This window comes from Calliphora vicina, chromosome 1, assembly GCF_958450345.1.
Source record: "Calliphora vicina chromosome 1, idCalVici1.1, whole genome shotgun sequence".
Taxonomy (NCBI): domain Eukaryota; kingdom Metazoa; phylum Arthropoda; class Insecta; order Diptera; family Calliphoridae; genus Calliphora; species Calliphora vicina.
The window spans coordinates 47,241,323-47,255,008 of record NC_088780.1 but is presented as its reverse complement, the minus strand read 5'-3'; positions in this window follow the sequence as shown (position 1 = coordinate 47,255,008).

Genomic DNA, 13,686 nt, shown 5'->3' with positions numbered 1-13,686 from the left:
TATTTAGAAAGAAGTGGTTGGGAAGTTTTGTTTCACGGGCCTGATAGTCCAGACCTTGCCCCATCTGACTACTATTTGTTTCGATCAATCCAGAACGCTCTCTCTGGGATACGCTTCATTTCAGAACAGAGTATCTGAAATTGCCTAGATTCGTTTTTGGCCTCAAAAGATGAGCAGTTCTTTTCTTACCGTTTTCAACAAAGCTTGGGCTTTTATCATAGGAACAACAATTTAAAGGAAATAGCAAAACATATGTGATAAATGTAAAGCATTTGTGAAATGGAGGTTTTCTCATATTTTGGCCCATAACTCTGATTCTACTTGACGTAAATTGTTACCACGAAGGTCGTTATTACCAATATTTACTGTAGTTTGTTTGACTTTAGTTGGTTTAGTTTGTTCGTTTGTCTAACTGAATGGTGATGACTGCACCTGTTTTTGTTGCTTAAAAAACTAGAAGGAAGTTTGGCAAAGAAACATAACATTTGCAAAAAAAAAATATTAAATTTTTGTTGCTAAAAGCCAAACTACATTTTTGAGAAATTTGTATTGTTTGATATTTTCCTGACTTAGTTTTACTCTACATTACATAAGGTGGCAGAATTAAGACAGGTATCAGGATGACTCACTTTATAGAAAAATATGTAGCAAAAATTAAGAAATATACAAAAAAGTATTTAGCGTATCTTGTAAAAGGTTTTGCAACAAGGAGGTCTAGATTTTGCAATGGACTGAATCAAGCTGTGTGAAATTCTAACAATTAACTAGCAGAATTAAAAATGATTTAGGGTACCCAAAATTCTTATCAAATTCTAACTTATTTTCATTACTCCTTTTATAAATTCTGCCCAAAATATCACTAACGCCAACATGCTCAAAATTTGTATTTTATCTCCTGTTAGTATGATTTTTTTCTTTGTATTTATACAAGAAAAATCTTTCCATAGTGGGTTTAAAGTATTTTCTTTTGAAAATTTCTTTTATATTTGCCAGTTTATGGCATTAGAAAAATTAAGACATGTTATTAACTTCAGCTTGGCGCCTCTTTTTTCAAAACTATTTTCCTTTTTTTTCGTATGCTGTTTATTTTTGTATTTAGTTTATGGAGGCGTTGTTTTGATAGCAGATTTATATAAGCTAATAAAATGTTTACATTTATTTTATTTTCAATTCTCTTTAAATAAGATAATTTCATTATATGAGTGATATAATTTATGATGGTGATAAATTTGTGTTTCATTGAAAATAAAAAAGGGATGTTTACAAAAATGCATTAATTACAAATAAAAAATAAATTCAAAGTTTATAGGAAATTTGTTAACGAAACAAGTAAATAATAATTCGTATTGGTTTCTTTATTAAATGATTTGCTTTAAAGTATAGTGGAACCAATCGTAGTATAATTGTTATAAAAATTATTAAATCAATTGTTTTTTTTATAAAAGTTCTTTAACATAGAATTTGTTTTTCTAAAAGATATAAAATTTTTATATAGCATTGCTAATGTTTACCGACCATTTTGGCTATGCAAAAATGCTTGAAGTTTATATATCTTACACATATGAACCAATTGTTAGAACTCCTTGAAGTTTCTCACATAGTAATTTCATGGAGCATCATGGCTTTAAAATCTACTACGATGCTGATAATGTTACTTTTGTGGTAAAGTGCAATTTTTGTGGAATCCACAGGGACTAACGAAATTCTCCTCCCCTCTCCAACGGAAAATGTTTAATATGAAAAAGAAAAAGGGAAGAAAAAAGAGAGAGGAAATATAATGAAAATAAAATTTCTATCTTAACACATTGACTGCCAAGGCACTATCAGCAAATAAGATGCTGGGGGCCACAGCATTTTCTTTGCGTAATCTCTTCAAAAACGTCAATATTGGAATTTAGGCTACTGTCAGTAATACTTACTGCTTAGAAACAGCTTTTTTTTATAAATGAGAGGGTCTTACGAAATGGCGAAAAGGATTTTTTTATGGGATACTGAGTTAGAAAAAATACTCAGCACAAGTTCAGAAAGTGATGAAGAATGTGAAGATCACAGTTTTGATGAGGAACTTCCAGACAACATCGAAAAAATTCTTAAAATCCAGCACTATTGTCTGACATGGCTAGAGAGAATAAAAGTCGTGTCGGACATATGTGTCCGACGTGGCGTAAACGCATAGTTCAGTGTCACACATATGTGTCCGACGTGGCAGTCAATGTGTTAAAGACTTATATGGGCAATTCCACAAGAATGACAACCACGACTGAAAAAACAAAACCCATTGAAACTTGTTTTCAAGATGATTTGAATTGGATAAAACACTAAAAAGGATTTAAGAAAGAATTTAGAGCTTATTACAACATTTTAAGGGCAAAAATAAAACTGTTAATATTTAATTTTTTACTTTAATTGGTATGTTTTATGATAAAATTGCGGCGAAAACTAAGCTCCAAATTAGCATGTACACGCAGAGAAAAAATATGGTTGTGATAAACATAATCTAAGAGCAACATATTATGATAAGATTTATGATTGTAGTCCAAAACATATTATGATCATTATTAGTATCATAAAATATCATAATATGTTCTGAAATAATCAAATTATGATAAAAGTCAATCGTAATATGTTTTGAAATAATCATATTATGATATAAATCAATCATAATATAACCCAACGTCATCATATTATGATACAATGAAATCATATTATGATCCAAAATAATCATATTATTATTAAAATTTATTCTTGGAAATACAAAATTTTAATAGGTTTTAGTTTTAAAGTACTATATTCACAATTAAAATATTATTGATAAAATCAAATTTATTGTTATTCGCTCTAGGAAAGTTAAAGATAATATACAAATAAAACTATAGAGCGAATGGGAATTACAGACACTCAAAATTTACTTGTAAAAATAGCATAGATTAGACAAACACTAACACTCACAAATGGTGGGAAAACATACTTTTAAAGGTAAACATATTTTGTTTGCATCTTAAACATATTATGACTACGCGTGTATAAACTTAACGTTTAATAGTTGTACATAATAATAATATGTTTATCTATTTATCATTATTTAGTTGTCCGAAAACCATATTCATATTTATAATTGCGATGAAAATATATTTATATATTCAGTAACTATAATATTGTTGAAATTAAATTAAAACTATAATTATATGTTTACGACAACCATATATTGTTACAGAGAACATAGTATAGTTGTCGTAACCATGTCCAACCATTTTCTCTGTGTGTAGTATGAAATGAATTTGGTACATATAGTTTTTTCGGCCAAGGACTTTTAAAACTGGCAGAAATCAGTCCATTATTTTAACTTAATTAAAATTTGTTCTATATTTTTCTTTTTATTCTTTTCGGTTTTGGGGGGAATTTCCCATTCCTCTGGATCCGCGCCTGACATAATGTCATGTTGATCGGTTCATAATTGGTCATAGCTCCCATTTAAGGCCCACTTCCAAAAATAAATTTAACAGTCTTAAATATCTGGAGAATCATTTAAAATTCAACAGAAATATGTTTCATATAGACATAAATCACACGACTTAATTTTATGATGATCGGTCCATAATTGGTCGTAGCTTCCATATACGAGAATACACCTCATACAAATTTTGGAATTTGAATTTTAAGCCTCTGTCAACAAGTATCTGTCAGTTGAGTCCTGCGTCATTTAGTTTTTGTTTGACAGCCATTGATAGTTAGCAGACTACCACATGACTTGTGGAGAAAATGGAAGAAAGTGAATTTCGTTCCATTTTATTTAAAAAAAAAACATCACTCAAACTAAGGCTAAGCTTGATAAATGCAATGGGAATGTTGACCTTCAATTTCAATGGTAAAAGATTGGTTTACTGGATATCGTTGTGACGGTACAAGGACAGAAGATGACGAACGTTCTGGACGATCAGTTGAAATCTCTACACCCCACAGTGGATAATATAAGGAGAATGCATCTCATTATTGATTTTTTCAAATATTTGAAATTAAGCGTAAAGCTAAAGTATATTGTTAGCAGATTTAAAATTTATTCATTTGAAATATATACTTTTTTTGGCTTACCTACGAAATTTTGACTAGGATTTTAATGTTTGACTTATTATCTAAAATATATATCAAAACTAGCTGCCTTTTCGTGTCTCTAAAGAAATGGCATGCAAAAATATTGAGTAACTCAGAAATTAAAACAAAAAATTTTAAATTTAATGAGCTTTTTTATCTTGGCAGTTTTAACTTCTTAAGCAAGAACATAATTTAAAAAGAAAATTATGTAAGTTTTTATAAAAAGTTTTGAATTTTTCAAATTCAACAATAGTTATTTTATCAAAAAGTTATACGGGAATACAAAATTAATTTTTTTTGTTAAGAATTAGTGTGCTAAATTCTCAATAATTGATAAATTCACTGGAATTTATTATTGGGGGATAAGCTAGTTCCTATTTTAATTACAAACGAGATATCACTTGTTGAAATCGGTTTATATTTGAAAAAGTTCTTAAAATTTTTCGAAAAAAGTGTGAAAAAATTTACCTTGTAAATTAAAAACAGTACAAATATTTTTTTTTATAGGGGAGAAAATACTACAAGTTGAATAATTTTTCCAATTTTCATCCGATTTGAAAAATTAAAACCATTTTTTTTTAAGAATTTAATTTTCTTCGTACATTGGTATAAATTTGTATAAGCTTTCATATTAATATAAGTTAAAACTGAATGATTTGCAGGTGCACAAGTTGACGAACATCACTAAAAACGGTTTTTTAGAATAACTTCTGAATTGTAATGTACTCAGCAATACCTATAAATCTAATGAGAAAATACATAAAAAAAACTTATTTTACTTGTCTTAACATCTCACTTTTATACAAAAAAAAAAAAAAATTCGAGAATGTATTTTTAACCGTTCATAACTTTTTTTATAATGATTCGATTTTCATGTTCGAAAATAGAAATTAGAGCTTAAAGTCTTACCTTTTCAATAAAGAAAAAATATTATAGTAATACTCATTCATTCAAATGATACAGATTTTTGATCCGAAAATGACCAAGATTTTCCACTGTGCACCCGAAACAATTGCAAAAATTCACGGAGGTTGAAAATGCGAGAAGACAATTGTATCTCACATGGCTCAGTGGATTCAATATTAAAAGATCACTTCGGTATGAGAAAGCTTTCCGCAAGATGGGTGTCGCCTTTGCTCACAATCGACCACAAACGCAGTCGTGTGACAACTTCGCAGGAGTGTTCGGCGTTGTTCAACCACAATATGAACTAGCTTTTGCGCTGTTTTATAACCGTCCACGGTCCTGCGAAGTTGTCACACGACTGCGTTTGTGGTCGATTGTGAGCAAAGGCGACACCCATCTTGCGGATCGTGGACCAAAAAGCTAAATAGTAGGTTTTTTGGGGGAATCGTCACCAAAGTCAGCAAAGATGGGTTTGTCAGCCAGAAAATTCATGGCGAACGTTTATGAGATACATTCAAACGGGTGAAACAAACAACGGCAAATATTATGCTTAATTATTTGGTCGATTTAATGTGGACTTGAAAAATTTACACCATTACAATATAAATCTGCATATTAGAGTTGGTTGATTTGAAAGCCCAAAATTTTTTGATATTGTGCCATCGATTTTTCGATAGCTTTTGGTATGACGAAAAAAAATTTCCACCACGCATATCAAAAAAAATAATTTTTGAGGCGCTCAAATTTCAGAAAAAGTAAAAAAAATACTTTTATTTTTAAGGTTTTTTTTTAATTGGTAATAAAAAAAATGATATGTCGTAGGGGAAATTTGTTTTATTCATGCCAAAGGCTATCGTGCACAAATTCCATGACAAAAAAACATCAGTTCGACTATGAATTGCTCCCTCATCCGCCCTATTCTCCGGATTTAGCAACGTGTGACTATTTCTTGCTTACAAACCTGAAAAAATGTCTCGACGTAAAGAGATTTGACTCCAACGAAAAAATTATCTCACAAGCGAATATATATTTTAATGACCTCGACAAATAATATTTTTTGGAAGGGACTATGTTGAAAAATAAAATGACTTTTTATACAAAAAGCTGTATTTCATAGAAAAAGGCACCGAATTATTTACCCGACTTCGTTAGTAGACCTGGCATATCAAGTATTAAAATGCATATTAAGCTTGAAAGTTTGAGGGTGCTGTGGCTTAATTGCGTTTGATCATTAAGCATGATATGGTATTTGTGGCCTTGTTTCGATTCCCAGCCGCTGCCAATCAACAACATCAGTTTATAATAAATATTAGTTGACTAATAACTTATATTTATCACAGCGCCCTCCTTCGGTGGTATAACACTAAAACGCCACCGAAGTAAAATAATTAAATAAAGGTTGTTGGCTTGACTAATGCGCCATCTCACCACCAGAGGCGCTGCAACATGCACTAATAACAAACATAACGCGCAATTGCAAAGTTGTCAATTAAAAGCTTTTCTCCTTCTTTCACCAGCTTTTCTTCTACACTCTATCCCCTTTCCAAAGAAAGTAACACAAATATATATAGGCATATTAATTGCCTGAGTGTTACTTCTCTTTAAAAAAAAAAAAAATTATTGCAAATTAAAAAATTCTTAGGCCTCAATAATAAGTTCCAATAAACCACTTTATTGTCATAATTATGTGTAATTTATTAAACTAAGATTTTTATTTGACACTTGTTGAAACATAATATAAAATTGATAAAATCTTACCAAGATACATAATACATTTTTCGCAACATTTTTTCCAATTAAATTATTTCTAAAACAAAACATTCCCACACAAATCATTTTTTATTACGAGTATTTTATATAGTTTTGCTTAAACCAAAAAAAAAATTAATTTATTACTTATTATGAATTTGTAAATGTTTGCTGGCGAATAAGGAAAACTTGTCAATATTCCAGCGAAAGTGTTAAATCATAAACACCCACCCATATTTACTAAAGTAAAGGCCGTGCCCATTTCAACACTTTAATTTACAATGCAACAAGTTTTTCCTCAGCACATTTCAAGTACAACAAATTGTACTTTTAAAGTGTTGAAAAAAGAATTGAAACATTTGTCGTTTATTTTTATATTTTTTTTTTTGCTGTAATTTGCTTCTCTCTACTGAGTTTTATGCAAAACCAAGTTAACTGGCTGAGTATGAGTATTGTTTTTTACCAGATCACACAAACAGAAATTGACAAAATGTCACAATTGTTGTTTTTTGTTTGTTGCTGTTGTTGTCTTGTTTGTGTTTCTGTTGTATTAGAAATACGTGTCAGATTTAAATCAAATGTTAGAAACACAAAAAATCGCGTTTTTGCGTCAAACTTAAAAAAAGAGTCTTTACCACCATTTTTGGTAACACTTTTAGAGTTGAATTGCTGTTTTTTTTTTCTTTTAGTTTATTTCGGTTTTCATCTTTGTACAATGTGTAGTCATTACATGTGGCAGACACTTAATTAAAATAGACATACATTTTGTACACGTTGTTGCATGTGTATAAACAGAAACACAAAATCTTGCACGTCAAACACACCCATTTTGTTACAATTTTTTTTTTAAATTTTTTCTATGCTTTTGGTGTTTCTTCGCATGTAGTTTTTGTAAAATTGGAGAGTGACGTTTTTTTTTCTGCAATATTTGAATGGAATACACAAATAAATAAATTTTAAAGAAACATTTGCAACACTACTGACAGCTTGACAAAAAAAATATTTGATTGTTTTTCAATGTATGTTACCATTTTCTGTTTGGCGTAATTTATGTATTTTCCTAAATGTTAATGGTCAATCAAGTAGGTTAATTGCAATATTTTTTTTTTGTGATACTTAATACATTTTATTTTGTTATTAATTTATAATTATAACGAAAAAATCAAAAAAATCAAAAACATAAATAATTTATAGCAGTTTGACTGAGATGGACTACAAAATAAATACCTGTTTGTGGTTTTAAGTCAATTCTTTACATTTTGCTTATCAATATAAAACAAACAAAACAAAAGACTTGAAACACAAACTTTATTACTTTATTTAACAAATCGGAAAAATTCCAAGCGTTTTTTTTTTGTTTTGAGAAACCAATATTTATTATAATTATAAATATTATGCAGATTCCATGTGTTTTTTTTTCTATTTAAATCTTCACATTAATTAAGATTGAAGACCTAAATCATAATAATAATAATAATAAAAACGATATCAATTTAAAATTTAAATAAGTTTATTTAAGCTTCACTTCCACGTCTTAATTGGGATGCATTGCATTTTTAGTACAAGTATTTAGTCAAACATTTGTTAGTTGTATCTCAGAAATTGATTATAAACCAGTTTTTAGCAAACAAACGGGGCTGCAGCGCCTTTTGGTCTAAGTCTGACAACTTTAAATAATAATTAATAAATATTTAATTTAAAATATTTAATAAAAAATAATAAGAAACAATATTCATAAATTACTTTGTATTTTGTTTTGCTAATAAAACCGCGCTAAAGCATTTTGTACTTGCTTAGAATCAGGTATGGATTGCTGATTGATTATGGATTATCCAGATGTTTAATTTTTATATTTCAAAGAAGTTAATAAAAGTATATATATATACGTTTGCTTTTGAAGTGGTTTTATTTTATAAATAAAATGTCAAATAACTAATCAGAATTTAATTATTATAAAAAATATTGCACAGATTAGGAATTCGTCTCATTAGCGTTTAAATTTTTCTCATCCATAGCCCTTCCATAGTTGTCACCGCTATTTTTGAATTCCTTAAAGTACCTTTTAAAACCCCTGCCACAGCATTAATTCCATATTTTGACTCTTTAGAAAAAGTAAAACGAAATAAATATTTTTGGGAATAAAACCACTTTTAAATTTCACTAGTGTTTGAAATTTTCTCATCTACGGTTTTGGCTGTCGAACTCCATTTAGTACTATGTTCATCCATAATTGGCACCGGCTTCCTTGACCCTTTAAAGGGTGCCCCGATAGACTAGACCATTTGTAGGCAAAAAGAGGCATTTAATTTGTGTGCTCTTTTGGGTAAAAAATAAAATATCAACAACAACATCTAGAAACTGAATGAATTGTATGTATTTTTACGCTCTATTACGCTCTTTTGTTCACATTCGGGTTGTTTGACGAAAATCATCGTAACCTGAACAATATGAACGCCTACCATGGGACTAGACGATAGTGTGCTGGACTATCAATCCAGGGGTTGCGGGTTCGACTCCTGCCAGAGACTCTGGGTGTTCCTGCAGACAAGCAAAACGCTTCGCAGTTTGTGTTCTTTTTTATCTGTTTCTGGATTCTTTAAAGTTCGTTTTATAACTCCACGCCACAGCATAAATACACTTTTAGATTTCAATGAGAAATTGGTATTTATTTACATTACCATAGTGGGGAGGGTATAATGCGTTTGTGCAGATGTTTGTAACGCTCAAAAATATTAGTCTAACACCCACCTTAAAGTATATCGATCGACTTGGAATCACTTTCTGAGTCGACTAACTATGTCCGTCCGTCCGGCTGGCTGGCTGGTTGACTGGCTGTCCATGTAAACCTTGTGCGCAGAGTACAGATCGCAATTTTGAAGCTATTTCGATCAAATTTGGTACATATTTTTTTTTGTCCCAAGGACGAAGCCTATTGAAACTGGCTGAAATCGGTCCACTATTTCACCTAGCCCCCATACAAATGTCCTCCCGAAATTGGACTTTATCGGTCATAAATGTTTAACTTATATATGTATCTCCACAAAATCCGCTCCAAATAAGTTTTATATATACAAAATTCATGTCACCAAATTTGTTTACGATCGATCCATAATTAGTCGTAGCTCCCATATAGAACCGCTTCCGAAAATCACTTCAACGTGCATAAATCGCTTAAAAATTTTGGTATACACACAAAATTCAACATAGATAACTTTAATATAGACATAAACTAAACGACCTAATTTTATGGTGATCGTTCCATAATTGGTCATAGCTCCCATATAAGGCCCACTTCCGAAAATCACTCAAAAATATAAATTATTGAAATTTTAAAAGAAAAATGTTTTTGCTCTTCATGATTGATCACCGATTGATTTATATAAAAATATTTATCTGGTTCTCTCGATTTGGTTAATTTTATATTTTGTATTACTAGAAAATATCATTAGTAAGTAAATTTCACCTTGATGGATTCATACATGAAGTCCGAAAAAAGTTTTTCATATTTTTGGATAAACACTGTATGTATGACTTAAAAATGCGGAATTAACAATATAACGTATCTTTTGAATTCGCTTTTTGTTCTTAATAACATATATGTCATTTTAAATGTACAGATATGTACCCAGTCATTGAATCTCACTTAGCTATTGAACATTATAGTGTAAACAACTAAGTTTTTGCTTGCTTCGAAAATACGGAATTTCGTGCCAACTAAGCGTCATATGCGAGAAGTTTTGATTTACTTCTTAAGCTTACAGTGAATGTGTTTCAACGGTTTCAACGGTTCAGAAGTGGTGATTTAGACACGGAAGACAAAGATCGCCCAGGCCAGTCAAAACAGTTTAAAAACCAAAATTGGAGGGATTACTACATGAATATTGTTGTCAAACTCAACAAGGGCATGCAAAATCAGTGGGAGCTACTCAAGCAGCAATTTCAAAACGTTTTCGAGCAGCAGGATTCATCTAGAATTGGTTACGAACTGACGCCGAGGGACCTCGACAGTTTATTTTGCATGTCCGAATTGATGATCGAACGCTATAGAAGAAAATAATTTTTGCACCGAATCATTACTAGTGATGAAAAATGGATCCATTGCGATAATTAGAAACGTAAGATATCGTATATGAAGCTTGGCCAACAGACCGAATCGACAACAAAACCAAATATCTATGGCGCTAAAGAAATGCTCTGTATTTGGTGGGAGCAAAAGGGTTCTATCTATTATAAGCTGCTGGTATCTGACCAGACCATCACACGGAACTTATACTGAATTAAACTGATTCGTTTGAAGCAAGCATTTGCCGAAAAACGCCCAGAATATGCGGCCGGACAGGAACCCGTAGTATTCCATCATGACAACGCTGGGCCACATTATTAAATACCATTCTTAGATATACTGCTATTTGTATCGATCGATGCAGAATGCTCACTCTGGGATACGCTTCACCTTAGAACGGAGTATCCGAAATTGACAAATGTTTCAAAATAAAAGTTAAACTGTGAAAAAATTCAACATTTTGAAGTCATACACGCATAAGTTAGCTATAATAACTATTTCTTGCCAATTTCGGTTTTCTACGTCTCCTTGTAATATAAACGTCGGAAGGGCATTTTGTTCTGAAATTTGTTTGTTTAAACCGCTTTTGCCCATTTTCCTAATCAAAAATTTTCGATCAGCAAAGAATATTTTCGATAAAATTTCACCTTCTATGTTCCTTCCTCGGAAGTGAATCTTATATGAATGATCCTCACAAAATCCAATGGCATGATTTTTACATGCGTATCGAAGAAATTTGTATCGTTTTTTTTGGAAGTGGACCTATGACCTATAATGGAGTGATCTTCATAAAATTGTGAAATCATGCACTAGAAATACAGAATTATTTATTACGTACTGTCAACAAAAACGGTTTTTACCTTTCTTCAAACACCACAGAGTGCCTTCTTCATATTTCTGGCTCCATTTGGCAGCATGCCACTATGGAAAAAAGGCATGAAAATAAAATAAATCAATTTGGAAAAAAAGTCAACAAAGTTTTTGAGTTTGCGAAAAAGTCAAAAATTGTATGTCTTGAGTTATAAAACATTTATTTTGATAGATATTCTACTCACATCCCAGTAAGTAACCAAAAAGTTCTTCAAGGAAAGACCTACGCTTTCTTTGCAAAAAAAAATATGAAACATTTTTTATTAGTTTTTTTTTCGAATGGTTTAAATAATTGCTATTTACACTATTTAGGACACATTTGGCTAAGAACAACAATAGGTAATAAGTTACATTGATGAAAAAACAACTGTTTGGCCAAAATTTTAAATTTTGACCGCCTCTAACTCAGAAGGTTCTTGGCCGATCTTATTGAAAAATTCTGTCTTTGTGCCGTTTTGCAAATTTCATCCCGATCGAAAGACATCGATTTCAAAAGTTGGTTCAATTGACATGAAATCTTCCATATATAATTATTCGTGCCGTTCCGAGTTGAAGCATAGGGCCACTACAAATGTATTCCAATGTGATGTGTTACAAGCTATTAGTTTGATTTCATTTAAGGATTTCCTTGTGATTGCTACTTCATAATCCAGCTTATAATGCTGCCTAAATATTTAAAACTTCACGGATCGTTTGCTCATTAACTACAAACTAAATGAGTTCACGGCATTAATTGTCATCGTTTTCGTCTTGTTGATATTAGCCTACTTTAATTGTAAGGGAAGTTATGAGGAATTGCATATCTAAATTTTTATTGGATAGAAGGACTACATCGACTCGTCGTCTGCATACTCTAGATGTGCTTATTTATTATACATTCCCCAATTGAGTCCCAACTTAATACAAGTATAAGTGTTATTTTGGCACACTCTTTATCCAGTTCCATGTAATGTCCGGAGCAGATTTCCTGTACCGTGCTCCTTCAATAGCAGCATATGAGTTCAAAGGTCTCTCAATATAATGAGAGCTTTCTCAATCAACGTTAGAATAGCAGTTATGGTGGATTTTCCAAGTTGAGAAAAAACAGAATGCAGAATTACTGATTGGTCAGTAAGACTTTGGCAGTAGTACATAATCGCATTTCGATTTAACCTCATGTCTTTGGTACATGATGAAAATTGAAAATTCTCGAAAGTTAGAGAATGCATAAAGCATGCCGTCTAATTGGTCCATGTGACTAAAGTGGTGGTATATTTAGATATCCATAACAAACCCAATTCATCCAGATGATCCTGCCGATCAGACATCGAACCAGATGAATCTTACATGAATCCGGCGGAGACTCACTGTACAATTCTTCCGTATGATCCTGAGTGCATTTATACCTGACGATTAAGCGTACAGAGACCATTGGTATGATTCTGAGATAAAGGCATGTGTAATAATGAAACCTTTATGATTATCTTGCAGCAGTTCTGCTACATTGATGGTTTTGACTTCTCGAGTTTTATATTGTTCTCATTGAGTGCTGTTTCATATTTGACTTCGTCACCATTTATTTACCTTAGCCATGCAAAAAAGTAGATCTGCCTTTGGTACAGTTTCTCAATATATTATTCCACCAAATTACATCCCTTTTAGGCTTCTTGAACTTGGACATTAATTTGGTAATTTTTCATTAAAGTAAACTTTTAACTAAGTCACACTGTGTAATACTTCTACAACTTGTCAACTACTTCCAATATATGTAAATATTAATATATTTAATTGCAAAACATTGACAAACCAGTTTACAAAATAACAGGTTTCAAGATCTAGAAACAATATTATTTGAAACACAATATTTGTTTTAAAATTACTAACAAAAACAAAAAAACTTAACATAACATAAAAATTATAGTTGTTTTTATAAATGCAAATAGAAAAGAATGTCTTTTACAATTTGGATAGACAATATAATAACAGGCTTCAAAATTATTATAGATTACAAGCCTTAAGCTTTACTTTAA